This window comes from Lacerta agilis, chromosome 16 (genome assembly GCF_009819535.1).
Source record: "Lacerta agilis isolate rLacAgi1 chromosome 16, rLacAgi1.pri, whole genome shotgun sequence".
NCBI lineage: Eukaryota > Metazoa > Chordata > Lepidosauria > Squamata > Lacertidae > Lacerta > Lacerta agilis.
Genome location: NC_046327.1, coordinates 29567333 through 29574112, shown reverse-complemented (window position 1 = coordinate 29574112; position 6780 = coordinate 29567333). Strand labels below are relative to the sequence as shown.

At 45.7% G+C, this 6780-nt stretch overlaps 1 long non-coding RNA gene across 1 annotated transcript; it reads right to left on the bottom strand.

The window, feature by feature from the left end:
- Positions 1-3933: 3933 nt before the first annotated feature.
- On the bottom strand, positions 3934-4807 carry LOC117061083. Its single transcript, XR_004428050.1, has 2 exons — positions 4664-4807; positions 3934-3978 (listed from the first exon to the last, which is right to left on the bottom strand). It is a non-coding gene; the product is annotated as an uncharacterized LOC117061083 (long non-coding RNA).
- Positions 4808-6780: the final 1973 nt, after the last annotated feature.

Here is a 6780-nt window from a genome sequence, read left to right as displayed (position 1 = left end):
CACTAGACTTGAAGGCAATTTATAAAATGTACACCACTTGGTATGAGATCTAAGGCATGTGATTTGTGATTGTGATCTATTCCTTCATTGTCTGTAGAAAAATAGGGGGGATGATGAGTGAGAAAAATCAGCATTAGTTATTTGCCTACTACTTGAGACAGACCCAGTTCCAGGATTCACAAGCATCTACTCGAACTGAATTTATTTATTTTTGTGAGTTTCCATGTATATTTTGTATCTTTCCTTTCCACTGAGGGGGAAGCAAAATGGCAAGAATATCCTGTTAAGAAAACAATAATGTACAGTAGCCTTTACCTAACCTCATTGCATTGCACTATTTTATTCTTTAACAAAACTTGCAAACCACTTGATTGTAACGAAACCTCAAAGTGGTTTACAAAAAAATAATAATTAAAAATATCAATAAAGGACAGTTAAAAACAGGTGTTTTAGAAAAACGTAAAACAAACCTAACTAGAATCAACAAAAAACAGATTAAAACACATTTAACTTCTTACATGTCTGGATAGGCTTGCTTAAACAAACATGTTTTAATGCTGTCTTGTATACTGTCAGAGACTATTATCAAAGTAAGAAAGAATGTTTTATCACTAGAATGCATCCTGAATTAATCAATATAAACTACTGTACAACACTAGTGCACAACATCCACCACAATAGGCATAGTACACATTGCATAGCCATAAGAACACGAGACTGTGGTGATGGGGCAATGGGTCTCTGCAGAGACTTTGTGTAACTACAATGGGCTATTGTAGACGAAAGTCAGCCCAATTGTCTGGGTTTGTAGAGAGGTTTTGTCTCTGCTGCAATATTATCCTTGAGTGTCCATGGGAATGAATGACAGTAAGTCATCTATAAGGGTGAATTAAGCATAACCCCCAATTTCTCTACCAGAAGGGCTTTTTTTGCAACAGTATTCTTTTTTTGCTGCATATGGCAGCCATTTTGTGCTGGCGCCCACGGCACTTTTATCAATATATGAGTACCAGCACCCCATTTTGTTATGAAAAATGCACTGCTACCAGCAATCCCTTTTTCTGGAGGGAACTATGAAACCTGTGTTCAAACAGTAATGAGATTGACGAAGGTATGAACACCAGAGCCCACCTAAATAGTGTGCAGTATCTCCAGCCCCCAGGCTTTCTGAAAGTACAGTAAGTAGGAAAACAACCAGTGCACAATTTAAGAGGTTGGGAGCAGCAAGAGCTGAGATTTATTTAATACGGAGAGGAAGCAAGAGAAACAACTTAGGTAGGTATACAAATTAAAGTCTCTAAGCAACAGAACTGGAGTATATGGAGTCCATTAATGGAGCATATACAAAGGTGAGCATTCAGAGACTGTAAGATCTGCCTGTGGCTACCTAGTCCTAGAAAGCAGGGATGGGCCTCGAGCCATTATGCACACTTGGTTTGGAGCTGCTGCTGAAGAAGTTCTGAGGCCTTTGGCAGAGATCTTTTTGATCACCTGCATTTGTGGAGATGCAAATGATTGAACCTAGGACAGTCAGTACGCAAAGTAGGAGCTCTACCATAGAACTATGGCCCATGTAAAGTGATGCACTCAAGGATACCACTGGAGTCGGGGTGGACCTGTTCTGTTGACTGCAGTGCATCGATTCAACTATGTCCAAAATTGTTTACTACATCCCATAGAATTCAATGGCAGGACTGAACAAGCCCTTGTCTGGGTGGCCCTACCCCTTAATATCTCTGGCACAGGGTTTTGTTTCTTGGTATGAAACTAGAAAATTATTTTTTTTAATTACTTTAAAAAGCTAAATTGTTTATTCCATGATACATACTTTCTTCAGGAAAATCTTCAGCCACAATGATGATTAAAGCCAAACCAGACTTGATTTTAAAGTCTTAGGCACAATACTTTTCCTTCACATATTGCCAGTGTGGACAGGGGGCAATCTGAACAAGGATCCTGCCATGAGTTCAGGAGAATTTAATCCATTGACCTCTACTGGGGCCCTAATCTGAAGATGGCGTAAACTAATCTGTACCATGACCATAGCAAAGGGTTAAAGCTCCTTAATGTCATATTCTCAATCTGGAATGGGGGTGCACACTAGCAATTTCTAGAAGAAAAGGCCTGCACTCAAGGACCAACTACATGACAAATGTGACATGCAGTTTGGCCCCTAGGCAGGAGCAACCCTTCCTATATGGCTGGGGATAGAAATCAGCCTGATTGAATCCCACTAACCACCATGCAGTGGACAAGACCCAAAAGGTCAATTGCCACATAATGGAATTCATGTTCCTTACAACATATTCATTTAAATTACAGCCCAGTTGTGTAAATGTAAAAATAATTTAGCTAAAATACTACTTCAAAATGAGAAGATCCAGAGGAGGAAAGCACAACTGCAGAATTTCAATATACTTAGGTAAAAAAGTACATGTAAAGAGTTGGTTTAGACATAATACCAAAACATGGCTTGGCATTACGTGCATGAGTCTGGCTGGTCCCTCAGGCTCACAAACTCCACCTCCCATCTCCAGTGCCTTCTGCAACAGCAATTTATAACCTTCTTTCCTAGTACTGTATGAGGTAACCCATAGTTTGCCACCTCATCCCAAACCAGCAAACTGATTATTTATGCTTACACAGCAGAATAAACCAAAGTACACATGCCTGAGGGCCCAGCCAGGTTTGTCCATATAGCGCTAAATCATGGTTTGGCATTGCATCTGAATCACCCCAATGAAACAAATACAATTCCAAACCACATCTCAGATACTGTATAAGCAAATTTTGGTTCTTAGAACATAATATATATTTGAATTTCATTTCATTAATTATAGGCTCCTTTCAGGAATATGCCTTTCAAAGTGGCTCACAAGGTATTACAAGCATAAAATGAAGCACAATTTGAAATCAAGCAAGCGTTAACACAACCAGGGAAGCCTGCATACAGCTGCATATTCTGGCTGTTCATCCTCTCTCCATTATAGAAACAGCCACTGCAACCAGGTGATAAACTACACACTTCTTTGAAAGCATCCATATGTCAATACCACTACTCTGCATCCCTTTTTTATTTGCAAAAGACACCAGTCTGGAGAGAAAGGACTGTTTCAGCTACTGTGTTTGTCCAACTGCAGAACCATAAAACACTCCTTAATCTTCCAACTCATTCTATGCGTCCTCCCATACATTTTCTTTTGGGGGGGGGTGATTTTTTTCCACTCACTTGTACAACTCATCCTTATTTTTTGTACCAATATACTAAGAGTCATCCCCTTATTAGGTGATACAAGTCTCTGCACACCCATTAAGTCTGCATTCCTTTTTGCAGGTGCCAGCTATTTCCACATAAACAGCACATAAACCCCAAACTGGTAATGCACAAGAGATACAAACCCTCTTTTCAATGTTTTATACTAACACACACAGTTATCCCTGCTTCCCCACCACCACCACGCTCACCATCTTGAGACACTTCTCTTCACCACATAGTGGAGTGGAGGTGGAGTGAAACAGAACAGAGTGAATGAATAAGTGAATAATGGTAGTGTAACTTACCCAACGCTTGGGGGTGGGAAGAGCAGCAATATCCAGAGACTGTTGCTTCAATCTTCCTTCAATGCGAATAGGCTTTTCTTGGGACCTTCTCTTTTTCTCCCCACCCCACCCCAGGGAGGTAATCAAGTCCTCTCAGTGACTTTTAGCTCTTCAAGCTTGGTTTGGTCACAGAGCCTCCAAAAGAAAGAAGCTGTCATGTGAACTGTATTATCCTGGTACCCCAATGGGTGATGCCTAACTACTGCTCTGAAGAGTAAAGTAATGTGGGGGACAGACTTTATATTCCTCCTCCCTCTAATGAAGGTTGATAATAAAGAATCTTAGGTTCTGAGGATTCAAAGTACAATAAACTCCTCTTGTGTTTCTGCTCCCTCAGAACTGGGCCCCTTAAAAAGCTGCACCTGGCACCAACAATATCTAGGAAAAAAGAATGAAAAGATCCAGGTTAGTTTGCTGCACTTAAAGCTTTACACAGTGGTGTACAACAGAAGACAAACTACATGGTTAAATTCTCAAATTACTAAAGCCCTGTGTAACCTAAGGCAACTTCAAAGGGGGAAAGAAACTGGCCTAACAGAGCTTACATTTTTGATACAGTTAAAAAGACAAAATCTGTGCCTTGGCTTTAGTAAAAACTTGCATTCAACACCCACATCTTAAACGGAACTACTGTCATACAGAATCGAAGTGAAGCCAAATTAATGTGTAAAACTGTAAGCCCCTGAGAAAAGCAAAGGTCATTGTTTCAGGCACAGCGTTTGCTTATACAGAATAAGCAGAATAATTACTACAAAACGCACGTTAGCACACAAGTCTGCAAGGATATTGTATTTTCTATCCAAGCTACCGTTCGTTCGTTCTTTAAAAAACAGATTTTTTTGAGGTCCAACAGAAAGGGCTTTAAGATGACACAATCCAAAAATACACTACACTGTACTCCCCACACGGTAGCTTTTGCACGTCGACATAAACGCTGGAGCATCTTGCGTTCAGACAAAGAATTATAAAATAAAATATGCACGTGCGTTCCCCATCTTGAACACAGAAAATGAGTCAGAAGCCAATATCAGACGGCAGCACGGCTTTTACACGAGTGACTAACCTGGTTGCTTCTTTCCGACTCCTGTTCCTCCTCATGTGAGCAGCACTTTGGATTTAGGGTTGGGGGGTCGGGGGAGAGAGAGAGAAAGAGATGCGTCGGTCTTCCGACCCCTCCCCGGATTATTAGGGAAAGAGGGTTAATAAAAATAAAGTATGCGGGGGGGGGGGAGACCTCAAACGGGGGGGGGGGGGTGGGATGGGAGAGGGGGGTAAGGGGAGAAGTTACAGCAAAACGAAGAGGGCTAAACCACCGCTTTGCGAATCCGAAGAACAAAGATTGGGGGTGGGGGTGTTTTTCCCCCCTCCCCTCCCCGCCCTCCTTAGTACCCTGCCCGATTATTTCCGGTGATCATGATCAATAATTGGGAGAAATTGCGAAGTAGGGCTGAAAACAAAGGGGGGGGGCGTAGACGGTGGACGGAATCTGCCCCGCCCTCCTCGCGCGCGCTTTGAGGTTGGGGGGGGGAGCTTTCCGCGAGTCCACAACCAAAACCGTGAAAGTTGGGGGGGGAAGGAGGGAGGGGCGACTTGCCCTGGTTTAGAAGCGAGCAATGAATGCCTCCCTCCCCCCTCGACTTTAAAGGCAGGCAGGCAGGCAGGCAGGCAGGCAGGCAACCCACCCAGCTCCCGCCCGCTCGCTCGCTCGCCCCCAGAGGCTGTTCCGCAGAGCAAGCCTCCTCAGAAACCGCCTCACAGCCGATCTCTGCCTTCCCGACTGACCGACGAGCCGGATGAGGAAAGGATGGGAAAAAGAGCAGCGGGCGGTGGGCGGGGGGAAAAGCGGGCAGACCTAAAGAAAGGAAGGGAAAGGGTTAAAAGGGAGGGGGGACGGGAGAAAAAGCGGGGAGGGGGGAACCGAAAGACGCGGCCGTCAGCGCGCGCCCACGCGGCGTGAGGGGAGCGAGGGAAGGCGTCGAGTCCGAACGCGGCGAGAGGGTGGGGGGGAGCGGGAAGGGGCTCCGGCGCCGCCGCGACCGCCCCTTTCCCTCGCGTGCCCGTTGTCTCGAAGCCCCCTCCCCTTCCTCGCAGCCAATCAGGCTCGAGGAGCGCGAAAGGCGCGCGGAGAGAGAGCGCCCCCCTCCCCTCGCTGCCGAGCGCGCGCCCCAACTGGGCTGCCGCCCTCTGAGGTGGCTCGGATCGTTAAAACTTGGGGTGGGGGCGCTGCGTGTGGTAGGGAGAGACAAGGGGAAGTGAGCTAGAAGCAGCCGGGGGAAGCGCCGCCGCCGTTCCTCCTCTCCTGGCTCCGACGCGGCGTAATGGTTCCAGGCGAAGCTGAGGAGACGATATTTAACCCCATGCACCCCATGAATTCGTGGCCAGTTCTACATCCCCCCGCCAAAAAAAAATAGTTTTAGTCGTATTCGCCCGCTTTGTAGGCCTCTGGAGTGGAAGGAAAACGCGCAAACGTAAGCCCGCGCTGCCCTGCGGTGCGACCGCCTCAGCGAGGGCTCTGAGGGAAAAAGGAGTGGAATAACGCTGAAAAAGAGAGAAATTATCTGGAATTCAATAACTGTCGCGTTCCTAAAAATACTTAGTCTGTAGGCATCTTTCCATGGGGTGGGACACTCACCGCCCCCCCCCTCCACCATCAAACTGCAGGTGGCAAAGCTACACCCTCAGCCAGGAAAATTGCCACACCCGGTGCCATGGCGCAAAACCAAGAATCAGCACATGGTTTTTATATGGCGGCGCCCCCCCCCCCCAATAAACTGCTAAATTGAACTTCGCATCAATGTTCATCAGCTGAACTGAAAATTGCAGCACCATCCTGGTGCAAAGCGAGGGGTTCCGCGCACACACATACATGAATTGGCATGGGTTTTTTTTCCTGTATAGGCTTCCCCAAAAGGCATCATGAAATGGGGGGGGGGATACAGATCCAGGGCTTCACAGCACCTCTATGAGGCAGAAATGTCGATCTACTCCACGTATCCACATGGATTCTACCTAAACTGTCATCAGATCACATCCCTGCCCACACGGTTTGCACCACAAAAATACATGGGCTGTGTGTTCCCTGCACCACCACAACACAAAAACATGGACTCAGGACACTGAACCTCATAAATTCTTTTGATTTTTAAACTGAAGTACCACAAAACATCAAATCACTTACCA